The 22581-nt window shown below is 44.1% G+C and overlaps 1 long non-coding RNA gene across 4 annotated transcripts in view; it reads right to left on the bottom strand.

Annotated features, from left to right (window-relative positions):
* Positions 1–5061, bottom strand: part of LOC311615758 — a 62528-nt gene extending 57467 nt beyond the window's left edge. For all 4 annotated transcript variants that reach the window (XR_014793796.1, XR_014793797.1, XR_014793798.1 and 1 more), the window contains exon 1: positions 4842–5061. This is a non-coding gene — a long non-coding RNA (uncharacterized lncRNA). The remainder of the gene's footprint in view (positions 1–4841) is intronic.
* Between the last annotated feature and the right edge of the window lie 17520 nt (positions 5062–22581).

Here is a 22581-nt window from a genome sequence, read left to right on the forward strand (position 1 = left end):
AGCCCACCCAAGCTGTGTGCAGAGGCCTTTGCATATGAATGGCCTGGCCCTTTGCAGTCTAAAATTATCTCACAAACTGCTGCTGGGTCAGAAAGACCCAGAACATCCAAAAGAAGTCCCAAGGCCCCACAGCAGCTTGCATTGCTTCACAGTTGAGCCTCAAGTGGGCACCTCCAAACCCCAAACAAAGAAGAGGAATCTGTAGATCTATCCTTAGCTCCAGCTGGGTGACCTCAGACAGAGGCTAAATTAGCACCTCCTTGGAAATCCAAGAGCCAGTGTACCCAGTGATCAGAGTGGGATCATACAGATTACAACTCCTCAGATCCATTGGGACACACTCAGGGGGCAGACTCAGCACCAAAACCCCACTTAAGCAAGTCTTGTCTCATAAGGGTGCCTCCAACACAGAAGATCTCCCATAGTAGACACAATTGATCCTCACAACCAATTGGCCTGGAGGTCAATTCCTCTAAGTGATACCAACAATGATCAAGGCTTAACTACAAGACTATGCACGCAGTCTACAGAGGGGTTCACCAAGAGTGTTCACCTCAGGTAACTGGGGAGGCTGAGCCACTGGGCCCCATAGGACACCTAGTACACAAAACCACTCTATCAATACAAGGAAGCAGCCAAAATGCAGAGACAAGATACAGGTCACAAATGACAGAAATGGAGGAAAACAAATGACTGGACATAGAGTTCAAAAACCACGGTTATAAGGTTTTTCAAGAATTTTTTAGAAAAGGCTGATAAATTTAGTGAGACCCTTGAGGATATGAAAAAGGATCAACTAGAAATTAAGCATACACTGACTGAAATAAAGAATAATATACAGCCAAAACTGGTTTGGCTCAGTGGATAGAAGCCTGTGGACTGAAAGGTCCCAGGTTCGATTCTGGTCAAGGGCGCGTACCTTGGTTGTGGGCACATTCCCAGTAGGAGGTGTGCAAGAGGCAGCTGATCTATGTTTCTCTCACATCGATGTTTCTCTCTCTCTCTCTCCTTTCCTCTCTGAAAGAAATCAATAAAAAATATATAAAAAGAATAATATACCGAGATCCAACAGCAGACTAAGGATTGCAAGAATCAAGTCAACAATTCGAAATACAAAGAAGCAAAAAACACCCAACCGGAAAACAAAAAGAACAAAGAATCCAAAAATCTGAGGATAGTGTAAGGAGCCTCTGGGACAACTTCAAGCATACCAACATCTGAATAATGGGGGTACCAGAAGAGAGAGAGCAAGATACTGAAAAACTATTTGAAGAAATAATTACAGAAAAGTTCTCCCACCTGGTGAAAGAAATAGACTTACAAGTCTAGGAAGTTCACAGAACCCCAAACAAAAGGAATCCAAAGAGGACCACACCAAGACACATCATAACTAAAATGCTAAGGGCAAAGACAAAGAGAATCTTAAAAGCAACAAGAGAAAAACAGTTAGTTACCTACAAGGGAGCACCCATATGACTATCAGGTGATTTCTCAGCAGAATCTATGCAGGCCAGAAAGGAGTGGCAAGAAATATTCAAAGTGATGAATAGCAAGAACCTACAACCAAGATTACTCTACCCAGCAAAGCTATCATTCAGAATTGAAGGGCAGATAAAGAGCTTCACAGATAAGAAAAAGCTAAAGAACTTCATCCCCACCAAACCAGTATTATATGAAATGCTGAAAGGTATTCTGTAAGAAGAGGAAAAAGAAGAAAAAGGTAAAGATAAAAATTACGAACAACAAATACACATCTATCAACAAGTGAATCTAAAAATCAAGTGAATAAAAAATCTGATGAACAGAATACACTGTTGAATATAATAGAATCAGGGGCATAGAAAGGGAGTGGGCTGACAATTCTTGGGGGGAGAGGGGTGTGGGAGGTGCAGGAAGAGACTGAACAAAAATCGTACACCCATGGATCTATGGTTCTATGGATTAGGACAGTGTGGGGGGTAAAGGCAGAGGGTAGGGTGGGAACTGGGTGGAGGGGAGATATGGGGGGGAAAGAGGCACAATTGTAATAATCTGAACAATAAAGATTTATTAAAAATGAATAAATAAATGAGAAAAAAAGAAATAGAAGTCAGGACCTGGGGCTAGGTGTACTACTGCCATTGGAATGTTGCTGTAACCAACAGTACTGGAATGTACGTATGTACACAATCGCACTCACACAAACATATGCATCATATCTATCACCTTTCTCTTGCATACGTGTGCACACACACTGAAAACGATGAGTTACATCGAGGCCTCTGATTGCAGCACAACACCGCTGAGTTTGCTTCCTTCCCCCACTGGGAACTCCCCTTTCTAAAGCAGAGTCATGGCTCCCATTGCCCCTGTACATTCCCCGAGGTAATGGGTCCCGACGTTTATGAGCCAGCCCTCCCCACAGAGAGCCCTCCTCACACGCTGAGGGCGCCGAAGCATCCCCTGCACTGGACCTCCTCCATCCCCAGCACTGTATCCCGAAGCCAGCTAACCTTCCAGCACCCAGCCCAGAGGGCCATCCTCCTCCGCCTGGGCAAATCCAGGTGCTGGGCTCTGGCCCCCCAAGGTGCTACCCAGCTCTGCCGCCCCTGTGATAGCAGCTGCAGGACAGAACTGCTCTGGCCCAAAAGGGAAGGGACGTGGGACAAAGAGGAGGGGAGCGGAAAAGGTGAACACAACTTAGGACAATCAGTTACTCAAGGAGAATCGGCCCAAGCATGGCAGCACTGGGAAGCCCCTGCCCTTTTTCTCACTGGTCCCCAGCTGCCCTTTCCTGCCCCTCTCCTCTGCCCTCTCCTCTCTCATCCACAACTTTCTCCCCTCCATGGAGCCGAAAAAGGTTATCCTGGGTGTGATTCCTCACTATCATTCGCATCAGCCGCTTGGCTGACCTTTAGAGTGATGGTGTCCTCCCTGAAGCTCTTGCCCTCAAACCCTCTGCCTCTCAAGCTGGACTTGAATGTTTCCTCCTCTTTCAGCAATTTCAGGTGTGAGCAGGAGAGCACGCTCACGGCCTCTTTTTTATTATTGATTTTTTTACAGAGAGGAAGAGAGAGGGATAGTTAGAAACATCGAAGAGAGAGAGAGTCATTGATCAGCTGCCTCCTGCACACCCCCCACCGGGAATATGCCTGCAACCAAGGTACATGCCCTTGACCGGAATCGAACCTGGGACCTTTCAGTCCACAAGCCGACACTCTATCCACTGAGCCAAACCGGTTTCGGCCACAGCCACTCCCTGGAGCCTCAGGTCCTTGGTCTGGAGGATGAGCGTGACCACAACCCCCTCACGGGCTGGAGGAGGAACAGAGATTGCTGCACCAGGCACCTCCCAGGAGCGCCGTGTGATAACCCAGCCGTGAGGGCGTGACCAGCGCCACAGGACTCCTGGACCTGTAGGAACACGCCGCGTTCCCCCTCAGCACTGTTGCCCTTGCTGTTCCTTGTGCCTGGCCTGCTCTTCCCTCAGGCCATCTACGGCCTCTCCCTCCCTCCCGCCCAGTCTCTGCCCCATCAGCAGCCCCTTTCCAGAGAGACCTTCCCCATCACCCCGAGAAAATGCTCTTCCCCCTCACCTGGCTTTTCCTTCTCCTTAACACTCCTCACTCTCACAGATGTTACAGACTTACTGACCGACTCCGTGAAATCAGAGACTTTGCCAATTATTCCCCCGTTGGACCCCCAACTCCCAGAACAGGGCCTGGGCACCTAGGCGGGGCTCTGAAGTCGGACTGTGACCCGGGCTCTGACCCACATCGCTCTGCTATGGGCACTGGGCTCACTGTATTGATTATGATCCATGTCGAGGCTCAGGAGACAAGGGACTTGCCCACAGACTCACAGCCAGGCCTTGGGGCTCCAGGCTTCGGAATCACAGCCTCCAGGTTCCAACACCCTCAGTTCCTGGACAGAGACCTCCCTCACAACCAAAAAGAACAAAGACTGAACTGGGAACCGGAGCCAGAGACTCGTACAGCTCGCTGAACACAACCCACAGCGGATTCCAAAACTCTGTCCAAGAGCTCACAGCTGGAGGTACTGACTCCCCCCCAGAGCAGGGACCGTGCCCACTGGGACAATCCGTCCCCGAAAGACCAGCGTCCTCAGCCCAGGTACCTACACTGCCGACACTGCACGTCCTAGAGACAGCTCCCAAAGCACGCAGACACCTTCTCCCCTTAATACCAGGACGGCACAAGCAGAAGGCAGAAGTGCAAACACCGCAGAAACACCACATGACCTTCAGATCGTGCCCCCAGACAGACCACAGGACACAGACCCCAAACAGCTCAGGGTCTGCACACCTTAAGGTGAAACCTCTCCACCCACAACCAGTTCAGGGCCGTCCCAGCTGGGGGCCCAGCCCACACCAGGCTCTGGCCCATCAGGAGCTCCAGCTCTGCTGGGAGACCTCCCACCTGGGGCTGCGCCCCCCCCACAGAGATCTCCCTCCCCGGGCACAGATGCCCCCAGGTATTCGCACACCGTGCACAGGCACACCAAGCCCAGGAGAGCTTAGCCCCCGGGGGCACAAATCCACTCCAACAGCCCCTTTACTCAGCCCCCAAAGGCCCGGAGAGAGCACCCGCCCAGACAGCACCTGGGCGTCTCCTGCAGAACGCGGATCCCAGAGCCTGGCACCTGACCGCCCAGGCAGGCACACAGCTGTCCGAGGCCCCTCCCTGGTCCTCAGCGGGGGCATCTGCAGGACCGAAGCTGCGGTGCCCGAGGCGCCCACCAGGCTGGTGATGGAGCGGAGGCGAACCGAGGCCGCAGGGACAGCCCGTCCCCTCAGGCACCGATCCTTCCCCCTCCCTCCCCCCGCCCCCTCCGCTGCTGACCCGGCGGCCACGTAGGCCGAGCGAGGACAGCGGCGGTGCGGGTGCAGCTGCACACAGTCCAGCTCTGACAAGCACGGCCCTCGCGCACATGTCTCACCCTCAGCTCCGGCGCTGCGACCCCTCGCTGCCCCCGACGGGCGGGCGGACGGGCGGGCGGGCGGACCGCCAGCGGACCTGGGCAGCGAGCAGAGGCCCAGACCAGGTCCAGCCGCAGCCGGCCGCGCCCTGGAAGGGCTTCCAGCCTCAGGCTGGCGGAGGCCAATCAGCGCCCAGCATGGCCCGGCCCGCCCTCGGCGCTGGGAAGCAATCGCTCACCCAGTAGCCGGCCCGGCTGGACGGCTGGACGTGACCGCGTCAGACCCAGGGGTGGAGCTCGGGAGGAGAAAACGAGGGGCGCAGCTGCAGACCAGGTAGCTCCCGGAGTGGCTGGTCCTGCCTGAGCCCAGAAGGAACGCTCCCCTCTGGCGCCCCTTGGTGGTGGGAGCCGGGAAAGCTCCTCGATGCAGATGCTCATGGACCACTAAGCTGGGCAGTCAGGATGAGAACCCCCAGTCCGCTGCAGTCCTGCACTCTTTAAGAAGTCTGCGGAACTGAACTTGACCTCCCGCAGCGGGCAATAGCATAACGGGGGCGGGACCAGCGTTCCCTGTGAGCTGGGCACTGAGAGGGCTTGTGCCTCCCTGGGGATGCAGAATAGATGGGGGGTGGGGTGGGAAGGAAAGGGGGGCTGGTGCAGCCAAAGTCCCCCAAGGGGCAGGACAGCTAGAGCTCCTGACTGGGCCAGAAGCCTGGTGAGGGGCAGGCCTCGTCCTTAACTGTTAGTGATAGGTGAGACGGACAGAAGGACCGCAGGACAGCAGGATCTTGGTTTTGTTAGGGAAGGGGCCATCTCCCAGAGGCCCCAAGGACACTATTAGTGAGGTAGGACACAGGCTTTGTCACCATTTTGTCACCCCTGAGCATATTCCCTAGAGGAAACCTTGGCATGTCTAGCTATGCCTCTTGCCACAACTTTGCATTTATTTGGTCATTCTCTCATTCATTTGTTCATCAAAGGAGAGGTTCAGGCTCAATCAGAGACAGAAAGCATGTGTTTGAGCAGAAAGAGCTGCCACCCCGGACATGCGGATCTAGGTAGCGACCCAAACCGCACGCTGAAAGAACAAAGAAAGTTGGGGTTTACAAAGCAAACCACACAAAGTGTAATTCTTTTTTCAATTTATTTTATTTTTTTTAAATTAATTATTATCTGTGTATATATTTTAACATTGCCCCCCCCCTTCCCATACATACCCTCCCTCCCCAGAGTTTTGTGTCCATTGGTTGTTCTTATATGCATGTATACAAGTCCTTCGGTTGATCTCTTATCTCCCCCAGATCTCCCTACCCTCCCCGCTGTAATTTGACAGTCTGCTTGTTGCTTTACTGTCTTTATATCTGTCTTTTGGTTCATCAATTTATAATGTTCTTTAATATCCATAAATGAGTGAGGTCATGTGGTAAAATTTCTCTTTCATTGACTGGCTTATTTCACTCAGCATGATGTTCTCCAATTCCATCCAGGTTGCTGCAAATGATAATTCCTTCTTTTTTATGGCAGCATAGTATTCCACTGTGTAGATATACCATAGTTTTTGATCCAACCATCTGCTGATGGGCACCTAGGTTGTTTCCAAATCCCAGCTATTGTAAATTGTGCTGCTATGAACATAGGGGTGCATATATCCTTTCTGATTGGTGTTTCTAGCTTCTTGGGATATATTCCTATGAGTGGGATTACTGGGTCAAATGGGAGTTCCATTTTCAGTTTTTTGAGGAAACTCCACACTGTTCTCCACAGTGGTTGCACCAGTCTGCATTCCCACCAGCAGTGCACGAGGGTTCCTTTTTCTCTGCAACCTGGCCAACACTTGTCGTTTGTTGATTTGTTGTTGTTGGCTATTCTGACAGGTGTGAGATGGTACCGCATTGTTGTTTTGATTTGCATCTCTCACAAAGTGTAATTCTTTCATGCAAATGAACCCTAGTTGGCTAAGTTAGCAAAGCTGCTTCGTCACAATATGCACATGAAGAAGGCACCAACTACAAGAAGGAGGCACTGCCCATGTGTGTTCTTACAGAGGTTGTTCAGCATCAGGTTAGCACCTTCACTGCAGCTCTGAGGCCCGGGGTGTGCATGGGGCCCGCTTTCCTGTTAGGCTCCGACTCTATTTTCAGTGACTTTCTTAGCAATGCTCCTTCCATGTCATTTATTTTCCATCTTCACATTCATTCTCTCCAGCTTCTGTCAAGCACTATAATGGGAGTTAGGAATCGAGCTGTGAGGAAAGAGAAAGAACCTGCCGAAACCGGTTTGGCTCAGTGGATAGAGCATCGGCCTGAGGACTGAAAGGTCCCAGGTTCGATTCCGGTCAAGGGCATGTACCTTGGTTGCAGGCACATCCCCAGTAGAGGGTGTGCAAGAGGCAGCTGATCGATGATTCTCTCTCATCGATGTTTCTAACTCTCTATCCCTCTCTCTTCCTCTCTGTAAAAATCAATAAAAAAATTATACATATATATATACATTTTTTTTAAGAGAAAGAAATTGACCCCCCCTCTCCCTGGAGCTGTCATTCTATTAGAACAGAAAGCAGAAAAATGCAAGCCACTTGTCAGGTGTTGTTAATGGTTATGATAAAAAATTAAATGGGAAGGGAGCGTTTCTAGATAGCATGGCCCAGGAAAGTTTCTCTAAGATGGTGACATTTGAGCTAACACCTAGAGGAGAGCATCCCAGACGGAGGTAAGGGCCAGTGCGGAAGTGGGAGTGGAACTCAGGCTAAGGTGTGTGAGGTGGGGGCTGTTGTGGCTGAGACCGATGATGAAGGGAGAGGTAGAAGTTGAGGTCAGAGAGGTGATGGGGACAGGACGCATAGGGCCTTCTGGGCCATGTGAGGACTTGGGACGGACTCTGAGTGAGCCATGGGAGGCCAGTGGCTCAGTCACTGATGTATGAGGAGGAGCTCCCAGTTTGTTCCAAGGAAGAGCCCCACCCCCGGCCCCTTTCACCTGAACACATCTTCCCCGGATGGCCCTTGAGGCCACAGGGCTCCTTCAGTCATAGGTGTCACATGTCTCCCCACAGGGTCTACAGGCTGCCCCCAGGAACACAGAGCCTCAAATCTCAGCTCAGAAAGGTTGTGAGGGCAATGACAAGGAACCTTTGTTCTGTACTGTGTGGGTGAGAGGCCTGGGGTGCTGCAGTCCCCACTGTCTGCAGTCACCACCACGTCCCTGTAGGCAGGGCAGGTTCGGCCCAGGGATGGGGGCTCTGAGGCTGAGTGGTTCTGAAAGTGGCTGATTCCTGGGATCGGCCATGGTTTGGCCAACCCTGCCCTCCTCTGGAGTTTTGTATCCTGCCCCATAACTGCAGTCAGCGGGTGGACCGCCCAGAGCGGGGTTGAATTCCTATTCTTCTTGGTCCCATGGCCAAACCCTTGTCCTGGCCGCTGGCTCCCCTTTTATTCAAATCTGACGTAGATGAAGGTGGTTGAAATGGGAGGGGAGCGGCCCCTCTGGGAAGTCAGGAAAAGGGTGTCGAGTATGGCCCGAACGGGGGCTGGGGTACCAGGACAGCGTTATACCCACTTCTGTCAAACGTTTTGTTAAAAAATGAATGGAGCCAGGACCGATTTGGCTCAGTGGATAGAGCGTCAGCCTGCAGACTGAAAGATCCCGGGTTCGATTCCGGTCAGGGGCATGTACCTTGGTTGCGGGCACGTCCCCAGTAGGGGGTGTGCAGGAGGCAGCTGATCGATGATTCTCTCTCATCGATGTTTCTAGCTCTCTGTCCCTCTCTCTTCCTCTCTGTAAAAAAAAATCAATAAAATATATTTTTAAAAAATGAATGGAGCTACAGTGGGCTGTGGAATAACTTCAAGTAGCCTAATATACATTGAAGTTGCTGAAGGGAGGTGGACAAAAAATATTTACAGAGTCCTGAGTGGTGTGGCTCAGTTCATTGGGCATCATTTGTTGCACTAAAAGGCTGCTGGTTGATTCCTAGTCAGGGCACATGCCCTGCTTGTGGGCTCCATCCCAGGTAGGGGGTGTGCAGGAGGCAGTCCATTGATGTTTCACTCTCACATTGATGTTTCTCTCTCTCTCCCTTCCCTCTCTCTCAAAATCAATAAGCTCTTTAAAATATCTACAGAAATTCTTTTTCAAATTTAATGCAAACTGTAAACCCACATGCATGAAGCTCAGTGATTCCCAAGGATAAAAAACAAAATCAAAGCTCATTAAAATGAAAATGTTTAAAAGCTGCAAACACACACACACACACACACACAGAGACAGAGAAAAATTTAAAAGCAGCCAAAGTGGAGGCCGGGGGAGGACTCATTATGTAAGGTGGAACAAAGATAAAATGTAACAGAAATAATGGGAACTAGAAAACAGTGAATTAGCATCATTAATGTTGTGCAAGAAAAGAATTGTCAAATAAAAATTGAAAACTGATATTAAATAATTTTCAATAACGAAGTTTTCGAAATACAAAGGCTCAAAGAATTCATCAGCAAGCCTGCATGATAAAAAAAAAAATGGTTTTCAAAGTCCTTAAGACAGAATGAAAATGATATCAGATGGAAATTAGGACTTGTACCAAGAAAGAGAAAGCACCAGAACTGATAAACGTGTGTAAATATAAAGCATCCTATTTATGTTTTATTGAATTTATTGGGGTGACATCGGTTAATGAAATTCTATAGATTTCAGGTGTACAACTCTAGAATACATCACCTGTATATTGTATTGTGTGTTCACCACCCCAAGTCAAATCTTACACCAGCATTTATCCCCCCTTTACTCTTTTCAACCCCCTCCTCTTCCCCCCTTCCCTCTGGCGATCACCATGCTGTTTGTGTCTGAATTGTTGGGGTGGTTGTTGTGTTTCGTTTTGTTTTGCTTAATCCATTCACCTTTTCACACAGTCTTCCAACCTCCCTCCCCTCTGACAGCTGCCAGTCTGTTCTCTTTATCTCTGAGTCTCTTTTGTTCATTACTTTATTTTCGTTCACTAGATTCCACATATAAGTGAAATCAGATAGTACTTGTCTTTCTCTGACTGGCTTATTTCACTTAACATAAATGTTCTCTAGGTCCATCCATGCTGTCACAAAAGATAAGATTTCCTTCTTTAAAAATTGACAGTACTTTAAGCCTAAAATAATTATATGTTGTGGGGTTTATAGCATACATAAAAGGAAAAAGTAAAATGGAATTAGTTTAAAATTCTTATACTCTAGCCCTGGCCATCGTGGCTCAGTGCTTAGTCAGCCTGCACACTAGAGAGGGTGGAGGATTAGATTCCCGGTCAAGGCCATGTGCCTAGGTTGCAGCTCTGATCCTGGCCTCCAGGTGGGGCATGTGTGGGAGGCAGCCAGCCAGTGGATGTCTCTGTCACATCAATGTTTCTCTATCTAGCTCTCATTCTCTCTCTCTCTCTCTCTCTCTCTCTTTCTTTCTCTCCTCCCCCTCCTCCTTCTTTTTCTCTCCCCTCCCCCTCCCTTCCACTCCAAAATCAACAGAAAAATTTCCTCACTCCTCAGGTGAGGATAAAATAAAATAGAATTCATATGCTTTTTTCAAAGTGGTATAATATTACTTAAAATATATCGTGATAAGTTGTAGATATATGTTATATATGAATCAAGTAAAAGGAATAAAAACATTCTTTAGTTTTATTGAGGTATAACTGATAAATGAAATTGTAGTTTATTTAAATTACATACACAATGTTATGATTTGACATAAATGTACATGGTAAAAGTGATCCCACCATGTCATCCAGCACCTCACATCTTAACTCTGTTTTTTGTGAGAATATCCAAATCCCACTCTCTTAACAAATTCAATTATAGATCCTTAGACCTTATTCACCTCATAACTGAAAGTTTATACCCTTTCTTTTAAGAAATATATATTTTATTGATTTTTTACAGAAAGGAAGAGAGAGGGATAGAGAGTTAGAAACATTAATGAGAGAATCATCGATCAGAAGCCTCTTGCACATCCCCTTACTGGGGATGTGCCCGCAACTAAGGTACATGCCCTTGACCAGAATCAAACCTGGGACCTTTCAGTCTGCAGGCTGACGCTCCATCCACTGAACCAAACCGGTTTTGGCTGAAAATTTATACCCTTTCACCAGCCTCTCCCATTTCCCCCACTCCAGCCCCACCTCTTGGCAGCCACCATTCTACTCTCTGATTTTAGGTTCCACATAAAGTGATGCCACATATAATGGCCTCCAAGTTCATCCATGTTGTCACAAATAGCAGAACTTCCTTTTTAAGGCTGAATATTTCAGTGTGTGTGTGTGTGTGTGTGTGTGTGTGTGTGTGTGTGTGTGAGTGAGATATACATCACATTTCCAATTTCCTTTATTCATTCATCTTTTGGCACACACTTAAATTGTTTCAATACCTTGACCATTGTGAATAATGCTGCAATGAACAGAGGAGTACAGATATCTCTATAAGATAGTGATTTAATTTCCTTTGGATATATATGCAGAAATGGGACTGCTGAATGATATAATAGTTCTGTTGTTGATTTCTTTAGGAATCTCCATGCTGTTTTCCATAGTGGCTGTACCAGTTTATATTCCTATCAACACTGTACAAGGATGTTGCCTTCTCTACATCCTCTCTAGCATTTGTTATATATAGTCATCCTAATAGGAGTGAGGTAATATCTTATTCTGGTTTTGATTTGCATTTCCCTGATGATTAGTGATATTGAATATCTTTGAAAAACCTACAGCCAGCATCATACGCTATGGAAGAAAGACTGAATGCTTTCTCTTTATGATTAACCATAAAGAAAGAATGTCTAACCCCACTGCTCTTCAACAATGTACTGGAGGTTCTAACCCTTCCACTATGGTAAGAAAAAGAAATAAACAATATTCAGATTGCAAAGGAATAAGTAAATGCTGCCTTTTTCACATATAACTCTATTTTCTATAGAAAATCTTAAGAAATCTATAAAAATCCCACCAAACAAGTATAGCAAGCTTACAAAATAAAAGTCTATATTCAAAGTAAACTTCATTTCTATATACTTGCAATTAGAATTTGATTAACCAATGTCACCCCAATTTAATAAAAAGGTTAAAAAAACAAATTATAATTATTCTTGAAAAGTGAATATATGTACTAGAGGCCCAGTACATGAATTTGTGCATGGGTGAGGTCCCTAAGCCTGGCTAGTGATCAGGGCCAATTGGGCCCTGCTAGTGGGGGTGGGCGTGAAGGGATGGTGTGGAGGGACTGCTGGAGGTTGGCCAGCTGGGGAGAGGGATGGGACACGTGGGCGTGAAGGGATGGTGTGGAGGGACTGCTGGAGGTTGGCCGCTGGCCCCCAAAGGAGGGAGCTGGCCCTCAGCGCCCCTGGGAAAGGGGACATGTCTGCTGCCACCCATTCCCAGTTCCCTGTCCTAGTCCGGGGCCTGCAGGTTCCAGTGGGGTTGGATGAGGAGGCGACAGTAGCCAGGCTGGGCACAGAAGGAACGGACACCAGACACCAATACCACGTATTCTATTTTACCATTAAAATGTTTTTATAAATACATATATTTCAGTACATATTTGTAAAGAAAATAGTACAAAAGCAAAGTGCAATATTATCTGCAGTTCATTATCTTTTGTGTAAGAAAGAAGTAGAAATTAAAAATATTTATGTTCATTCGTGCAATAAGAAACACAGTGTGGGTAAACTAGAAATGAGTGAGATTTACTATCAACAGAGGATGGGGAGAAAAGGTTTAGAGAATGAGAATGGGGTATAGGGAGTGGGCAAATGACACTTCTCTGGGTATAATTTTTATATAGTTTTGACTTTTAAAATCATGTTGATGTTTTACATAATCAGTCAATCAACAAGGATGGAGGAAGAACTAAATGGAATACAAACAAAATAAATGAGACTATTTCAAATGAATAACATTACACTGAAGGGGAAAAAACAAAAAGGACTATAAACAAATACTAAATCCTAGTTAGTGCCTTTATTTTTCACAGTGGTATGGGCCGGCAGTTCTGAAACTACTGAATGCATATCCTAATATTGAACAAATAAGTAAATATATTGTGGGTAATGATAATCTGGTTTCTCACGGTCAGAGAAGGGAAAGGGGGAAGGCTAGAATGAACCTTGTGGTTTGGGATTAGAATTGGAGTACCAGTATGAACTCATTTTTAAGATGATACAGAGTTAGGTAGATGACAGACAGACAGATAGATAGATAGATAGACAGATAGATAGATAGATGATAGATAGATAGATAGATAGATAATGTGTGTATATGTGTATGTAGAAATGTACAATATATAAGCGCCCTAACCAGTTTTCTCAGTGGATAGAGCATTGGCTTGTGGACTGAAAGGTCCCTGGTTTGATTCCGGTCAAGGGCATACACCTTGGTTGTGAACACATCCCCAATAGGAGGTTTGCAGGAGGCAGCTGATTGATGTTCCTCTCTCATTGATGTTTCTAACTCTCTATCCCTCTCTCTTCCTCCCTGTAAAAAATCAATAAAATATATATTTTAAAAAAATAAATGCATATAAGCTTTGCCCACCGAGGTTGCCTAAAAACAATGACTTCCTGGTTGGAGCATTTGAACACACCTAGTGCCTATATCTTGGTATCTCTACAAAAGGAACCAAGGCTGGATTCTTAGAGAAATGGCTGATTCCAGAGCTGGGACAGGAAAAGTACAAGATGAACCTGGAGCCCTAACCAGTATGGCTCAGTGGATAGATCGTTGGCCTGTGGACTCAAGGGTCCCAGGTTCGATTCCGGTCAAGGGCATGTACCTTGGTTGCAGGCACATGCCCAGTGGGGAGTGTGCAGGAGGCAGATGATCAATGTTTCTAACTCTCTATCCTCCTCCCTTCCTCTCTGTAAAAAATCAATTAAAAAATATTTTTTTAAAAAGAAGAACCTGGAATAACTCACTGTTCCAGAAAGTAAGGAAGTGCTCAAAGAATGGTGGGCTTATGAAAAGGACACAAAAGCGAGCTTGAAAGACTCCATTTGTGAAATTCTGGGACAATTTTGGCATCGAAATAAGTAATGAGTGTAGCAGTTTATAACCCATTAAATAAAGGAAGAATCCACAAACCCACATGACAAAACTAAATATATAAATGAATGAATACATAAATGGAGGAGAAGAGAAAGCGCTTCTTTATTGTAGATGAAGTAACGTAGAAGGAATAATGGAATTAGAAAATCACCATTTGGCAATCACCAAAAGAATAATTGCTTCAGTCGAGTTCAGTGGGATTGGGCGAGAGAGAAGGCAAGCCATGGCTTGTTATTCCACACACTTCTGTGTCATTCAGGCATCTTGCAATGTGCATGCTTTCATGCATTACTTGTGTAATTAAAAATATGTTTATTCTTTTGACATGCTGAGAGACAAGTGTTTGTCACTGTCAGTGCTCACTGCAAGATAGAGGGAGATAGATAACTTGCACTGAAGCGACACCCAGGAGCACTGTCTTCTGAGAGACAGAGATAAGAGCAGCAGCCCTAATTAACTGTAATGCTGAAAAACACACTAGAACATGGTGATAAGTGGAATTGCTCTTGCCTGAGTACCTTAGCACAGTGCTGGGAACATAATAAGCACTCGATAGACGCTTGCAGAAAGTATAAAACAGCATATCCAGTCCACTAACTCTGAGTCAGAAAGGGAGAATGCAAAGTATAAGTATTATGTATTATAGAAGTATATATAGCTCTAGACGGTTTAGCTCAATGGGTAGAGCACCGGCCTGCGGACACAAGGGTCCCAGGTACAATTCCTGTCAAAGGTACGTACCTCTGTGGCAGGCTCCTCCCCGGCCCGGGTCCTGGTTGGGGCTCATGCAGGAGGCAACCAATTGATGTGAGAGACACATTGATATTTTTCTCTGTCTTCCCCTCTCTCTAAAAATCAATGGAAACATATCCTCAGGTAAGGATTTTAAAAAACAAAAATTAAACAAAAATCCATGAGTTCATAATGACACTAAGAACAAGAAGAACCTCATTTGAAACTTTAGACCCACAGGGCATCAATTTAATCTTCTAATATTGGCATCTGTAATGACAGCATTATATCTTTACCTTGTCTTCCCGGTGTGAACTGTATTTTGGGTAGCCTGAATTGATGAAGGAAAGCTTTTACTTACATAAGAATTCTGGTTAATAAATGTAGGAAAGTGATAAAAATTTTAGAAAAATTACCACTTTTTAAGTCCTAATAAAATAACTGATTCAGGCAATAATCATCAATAGATGAAAGGTGTATGGGGAAATTTTCCATGAAGGGATCTGGAAATTATCACCATAACCCAGTGATGAATCTTAACATCATTAAAAACAGAACCGCTGAAACCGGTTTGGCTCAGTGGATAGAGCATCGGCCTTCGAACTGAAAGGTCCCAGGTTCGATTCCGGTCAAGGGCCTGTACCTTGGTTGCAGGCACATCCCCAGTAGGGGGTGTGCAAGAGGCAGCTGATCGATGATTCTTTCTCATCGATGTTTCTGGCTCTCTATCCCTCTCTCTTCCTCTCTGTAAAAAAATCAATAAAAATATATTAAAAAAAACAAAACAGAACCACAAGATATTATATGCTTCCTGGTGTGATGAAATAGGAAGGTCACAGCACCACCTATGAAGTGTTCTTGAAAAATACATACAATACATACACATGTCCACACATAAATAAATAAATAAATAACCTGAATGCAATAGAGTCCTCAGCACTAACTTCCATATCCAGGAAAGATGGGAGTAAAGAACATGTTAAATGATACCACAAGGGAGCAAACAGACAAATTCAGGAGATGAGTTCTTCTATAGCATAACTGCAACAAGTCAAGGGCATGACACAAAAACTGAGAAGAAAAAACCTGCTCTAGATTAAGGGACCCTTAACAGACATCAAACAATGCAATATATATATATTAGGGGCCTGTTGCAGGAAGATTCCTGCAAACGGCAGCCCCGCCCTCGCTTTCCCTCTGGCAGCCACCTTGCTTTCTGCTTTTCTGCCCTCTTCCTTTTATGCTGTCTTCAATCTTCACTCCTCTCTCAGTTCATGCAAATTAACCACCATCTTTGTTGGGTTGATTTGCATACTCACTCTGATTGGCTGTGGGCATAGCGAATGTATGGTCAATTAGCATTTTCATATGTGTGTGTGTGTGTGTGTGTGTGTGTGTGTGTGTGTGTGTGTGTGTGTAATACCGAAAAACGGACATTTAATTATGAGGACAACTGGGTAATTGTGGACTTGCTTATTATTAAACATTACCAAGGACATTATTAGACATAATTATGCTTAAGTGTAATGTCATAGTGGTTTTATTAAATTACTAGAGGCCCAATGCACAAAAATCTGTGCAAGAGTAGGCCTTCCTTCCCCTGGCTGCCGGCACCAGCTTCATTCTGGCACCAGGGACCTGGGCTTCCCTTTTCCAGCCGCTGGCAGGCACCTGGGACCCAGACTGGCTTCCCTCCGGCCACAGCTTCATAAGGAAGGAAGTTCAGAATGATGTCTGGAAGACGTCTGGTCTAATTAGCATATTACTCTTTTATTATTATAGATGTTCTTTTTAAGAAATGCATGTTTAATTATATAGGAACACAATATGGTGACTGGGATTTGCTTTGAAATACTGCAACAAAAGGAAAAATGGAATTGATGAAACAAACATGGTGGAATCTTATTTCTTGTCCAATCATGGTGGTGGTGGATGTGTTTGTTCATGCTACTACTCTCTGCTTTGTGTGTTTGAAATGTTCATAATAAAAAAAAATAGTTTGTTGAAAGAATGACAGGGCCGACTAAGAAAAATTCCAGAATAAGTTGGAAAGAAGCATTTTTATTCAAGCTTAAAGTAAAAGCCTTGTTTAGATTCAGTAACTATGACAGTTAAACATGGGTGAGAAGTGTACTAAACATTCTCAGCTGTTGAGACACCAATCTGGGACATGCATTATGATTGAAATGTAGTCTTTTGTTTTGTTATTTAAATAAAAGAATATTTAATCTGACGAAACCGGTTTGGCTCAGTGGATAGAGCGTCGGCCTGCGGACTGAAAGGTCCCAGGTTCGATTTCGGTCAAGGGCATGCACCTTGGTTGCGGGCACATCCCCAGTAGGGGGTGTGCAAGAGGCAGCTGATCGATGATGATTCTCTCTCATCGATGTTTTTAACTCTCTATCCCTCTCTCTTCTTTTCTGTAAAAAATCAATAAAAATATTTTTAAAAGAATATTTAATCTATGAGCTTCTGGATATTGTTAATACCTATTTCTTGAGCTTGTGACAGCAGAGAATTGTAACCCACCCCACCATCTTTTGATACTGTTTCTGCAAATGCTTACTGAGAATAATACGAAGCTTGTAGATAAACAGCATTTTGTATAAGAATCCTAGGAATTAACTTTGGAAAATACAGACTCTGACCTTTAGTCATCCCAGCTCTAGGAGAATTGCTGATCTTCAACCATAAAACCAGAATGTCAAAGACCAGGATGATGCACAGCAGACCACCACTTGAGATCCCTATCAGAAAGGATTGTGCTGGCCTGCACTTAGAGAACCTCTCAACCTCTCCCTTTGATTTCCTTGTTCCGTTTCCCCTCTCCCTTCTCATAAAATCCTCTGTCTGCATCAACATGTGGAGAGGAGCTTTTGGACAAGAGTTCCCCATTCCTCGGGTGTCCAACATTTGAAGAAATCTCTTTCTTTTTTCTCTAGCATCTGTCTAATGAGTTTGGTTTTTGTGGTGGCAGGCAGCTGAACTTGGGTTCTAGTTACAAGCTGGACAGTGGTTACATGGGTATATAGTTTATTTGTGAATTATTTGTGAATCTGCATGTATAAAGCTTATGCACATTTCTATCTGTATATTACATTTCACACGAAAATGTTCTGTTTGTTTGTTGTTGTGTTTTTTTTTTAAGCCTAATTGAATGCTAAAACGTGGCACTCTTTCTCCCAATGCAGTGCAACCTGGACTGGTTAAGTAGAACACAGTAGCCTCACAAAGGTGGTGCAGTACTGTCATTTCAGAGAAAGAAACAGGAAGAAATAAGGAACTTTTAAAATCCTCTAAATGGGCTCATCTCCCCACTGTACAGGGGGGTAAATAGTGGGACAGAGGCAAAAGGGAACCAAGGATTTTCCATTTCTAGAATGTTGGTTCAAAATAAGGGACTGCCCTAGCTGGTTTGGCTCAGTGGATAGAGCATCTGCCTGTGGACTGAAGGGTCCCGGGTTCGATTCCAGTCAAGGGCACATGCCTGGGTTGCGGGCTCGATCCCCAGTGGAGGGGGGGCATGCAGGAGACAGCCGATCAATGATTCTCTCTCATCACTGATGTTTCTATCTCTCTCCCTCTCCCTTCCTCTCTGAAATCAATAAAAAATATATTAAAAACCAAAAACAAAATAAGGGACTGTGGCTACAAATGCATGACTCAGTTTCCCCCCTCTCCTCCTGCTGCAGCTCTGCCTATTGGTTTCATTGTGCATATCTCACAGAGACAAGCCTTTTCCCAGAACCCTTTCTTCCTCCTGTCAAGAGAAGAAGGTTGCTTCAGAGAGGAGGGTGGGGTGAAGGGCTTGAGTCTAGCTGGCCTCTGCTGCCCTCCCTTCCTCATTGCTACTCCTTGCCATCCCAAGGTTCTCACCAGAGCAATCCTTTCTCCCAGGGGCTTTAGAAGGACGTGGGTTGGAAGCTAACTGAGGGTAAACCAAGAATAGCAGGAGTCTCAAATATAGAAAAATAGCCTGAGATCCTGAGCCTGTCATTTAGGGTCTGGCCTGCACCGGAGGAGCGTGCCTCCCTCAGGCCACAACAAATTGCCAGAAACATCTGGCTTTCTGGAACCCTCATCCCACCCCCAAGCTTTTGTATGAGCTGTTTCACTCACGTAGGCATCATTTTTATTTAATCAAGATGTGCCTGGTACTCATTATATGGCTTGACATTATTATGAACACTTTACAAAGATTACCTCATATATCCTCACAGCTCTCTACTGTAAGCACTATTATGACCTCATTTAATAGAGAAGGAACTTGAGTGGAAAGGAGAGGAAGAGGGATGGATTAAAAACCAAAGCAATCTGGAGCCAGAGTCCATGTTCTTAACCATTACACTGCATTGCCTCTTAAACATCTTGCAATTCCCTTCCACTTCCCCCTACCTCTGCCCACATGGCCCCTGAATCCCTAAGCTCCCACAGCTCCCAGTTGCCACTTTTGCCTCCCCTTAGGATGAAACAATTTACTTACTTGACATTTTCATTAAAACATTTTTTTTTCCTTGCAGTATAATACACACAAAGAAAAGTACACCAGGCCTAAGCGCACAGCTCTCAATGAATTGTTACTAAGTAACCACCTGTTGAAATGATCACATCATTTTTCTCCAACTCCCTGGAAATTTTTGTGCAAAATTAGAAAATCGGTGTTATCTTTTTCTTTAAATATTTTGTAGAATGCACCATTGACAGCCTCTAGACCAGTGGTTCTTAGCCTTCCTAATGCCACAACCCTTTAATACAGTTCCTCACGTTGTGGTGACCCCCAACCATAAAATTATTTTGGGTGCTACTTCATAACTGTCATTTTGCTATTGTTATGCATCATAATGTAAAGATCTGATATGCAGGATGTCTTAGGCAACCCTTGTGAAAGGGTCATTTGACCCCTGAAGGGGTCGCTACCCACAGATTGAGCACCGCTGCTCTAGTGGTTTCCTTGTGGAAAACTTTTTAATTATAAATTCAACAACTTAATAGTTATAGGACTGTTCTGATTTAAATTTTCTTATGTTTTAGTGAATTACATTCTCCCCATTTTATCAAAATTTTCAAAAATCAAGAAACAGAACATTTCCGGCATTCTGGAAAGTCTTCTTAGACCTTCTACTCAGACCCCAAAGACAATTCTGATGTGTATCACCCTAGATTAGTTTTACCTGGTCTAGAACTTTACCTCAGTGGAACTATATAGTATGTGCTCTTCTGTGTCTGGTTTATCTTGCTCAGTACAATATTTATGGAATTCATCCTTAGGGTTGTATGTGGTTGTGATGCATTTTTTCTAGTCAATGTATAGTATTCCACTATGCAACTATACCAAAACTTATTTAGCATTCTTCTGTTGATAGCATTTGAGTCATTTCCAGTTTGGACTATTACAAATAATGCTTTTATGAACATTATTTCATATGTTTTGATAGACATAAGCTTTCTGTTGGGCATATACCTAGGAGTAGGACTGCTGGGTTATGAGGCTTATATACGGTCACCTTTTGTAGATATAGCTGAACAGCTTCCAAAAGGTTATATCAGCCGAAATCGGTTTGGCTCAGTGGTAGAGCGTCGGCCTGCGGACTGAAGGGTCCCAGGTTCGATTCCGGTCAAGAGCATGTACATTGGTTGTGGGCATACCCCTGGTAGGGGGTGTGCAAGAGGCAGCTGGTCAATGTTTCTCTCATCGACGTTTCTAGCTCTCTATCTCTCTCCCTTCCTCTCTGTAAGAAAAATCAATAATATATATATATATTTTAAAAAAGGTTATATCAATTTATAATCTTGCTGAAGCTGGTTTGGCTCAGTGGATAGAGTGTCGGTCTGAGGACTGAAGGGTCCCAGGTTTGATTCCTGTCAAGGGCATGTACCTTGGTTGCAGGCACATCCCCAGTAGGGAGTGTGCAGGAGGCGGCTGATAGATGGTTCTCTTTTATCGTTGTTTCTGGCTCTCTATCCCTCTTTCTTGCTCTCTGTAAAAAAATCAATAAAATATATATTTTTAAAATTTATAATCTCATCAGCATTGTATGAGAGTTCCAGCCACTCCACATTCTCACCAACATTCAGCATTATCTTATCCTTTTTAGTCTCTCTAGTGAGTGTGATTTTATATCATATTTCATTGCCTAGAAATGAAGTTGAATGTTTATATCTTCCTTTCTAATCATCATGTCTTTTAGTTATTTTTCTAGCTTTAGTGCACTAGCCAGGACTTCTAGTATAATTTAAATAAAAGTCACTATAGTGGGCATCCTAGCCTCATTTCCATCTTAAATGAAAAGCATTCAACATTTCCCCACTAGATATGATATTTGCTATAGGTGTGTTTTTTTTTTTTTGATAATGTATTGTTACATTAAGGACTTTCCCACATATTTATTGCAAGTTTAAGTTTGCTAAGTTTTTTTTTTTTTTTTTTTTTTTTTTTTTTTTTTTTTTTTTTTTTTTTTTGTCATGATGCGTTTTTTTTTGCACCTGTTGAAATGATCGCATAATTTTTCTCCAACTCCCTGGAAAATTTTGTGCAAAATTAGAAAATTGGTGTTATCTTTTTCTTTAAATATTTTGTAGAGTGCACCATTGACAGCCTCTGGATGTTTCTTTGTGGAAAACTTTCTAATATAAATTCAATAATAACTTAATAGTTATAGGACTGTTCTGATTTAACTTTTTCTTATGTTTTAGTGAATTGCATTTTCTCCATTTTATCAAAAAAATTTAAAATATATATATTTTATTGATTTTTTACAGAGAGGAAGGGAGAGAGATAGAGAGCTAGAAATGTCCATGAGAGAGAAACATCGACCAGCTGCCCCTTGCACACCCCCCACCGGAGATGTGCCCACAACCAATGTACATGCCCTTGACCGGAATCGAACCCGGGACCTTTCAGTCCGCAGACTGACGCTCTATCCACTGAGCCAAACCGGTTTCGGCCATTTTATCAAAATTTTCTAAATGGAAGGTATAAAGTTCTTTTTAATACTGTCTTCATGTATTTTAATGTATCTGTGACCTGTATTGCAGTACCCCTGTAGTGTTTCTCATACTAGTTATGTGCTTTCTACATATTTTTTTTCTGGATCAGTCTCAGGCATTTATCTTTTTTTTTTCTTTTTTTCTTTTTTCAAAGAAAAACATTTAGCTTTGTTGAGTCTCTCTGCTATAGTTCTCTTTTTCTATTTCATTGATTTCTGTTCTTATCTCTGATATTTTTTCTCCTCTACTTTCTTTAAGTTTAATTTGTTGCTTCTAACTTCTTGAGATAGATTTTCATATAAAAATAATGTAGATTAAAAAAAATAATAATAATGTAGAGCCCAGCCAGTGTGATTCAGTGGATTGAACCTCGTCCCATGGACCAAGAGGTTCTCAGTTTGATTCCTGGTCAGGGCACATGACTGGGTTGCAGGCTCAATCCCCAATAGGGGGCATGCGTGAGGCAACCAATCACTAATTCTCTCTCATCGATATTTCTTTCTTTCTTTTTTTAATATATTTTATTGATTTTTTACAGAGAGGAAGGGAGAGAGAGATAGAGAGCTAGAAACATCGATGAGAGAGAAACATCGACCAGCTGCCTCTTGCACACCCCCTACCGGGGATGTGCCCGCAACCAATGTACATGCCCTTGACCGGAATCGAACCTGGGACCTTTCAGTCCGCAGACTGACGCTCTACCACTGAGCCAAACCGGCTTCGGCTCTCATCGATATTTCTATCTCTCCCTCTCCCTTACTCTCTATCTAAAAATCGATAAAAACATATATTTTTAAATAATAATATATAAGTGTAAGCCTATAAATGTCTCTCTAAGCACAGCCTGAGGAGTTTCCACAGGCTTTCAGATGTAATATTTTG

This window comes from Pipistrellus hanaki (genome assembly GCF_964339955.1).
Source record: "Pipistrellus hanaki genome assembly, chromosome: X".
Classification (NCBI taxonomy): Eukaryota; Metazoa; Chordata; class Mammalia; order Chiroptera; family Vespertilionidae; genus Pipistrellus; species Pipistrellus hanaki.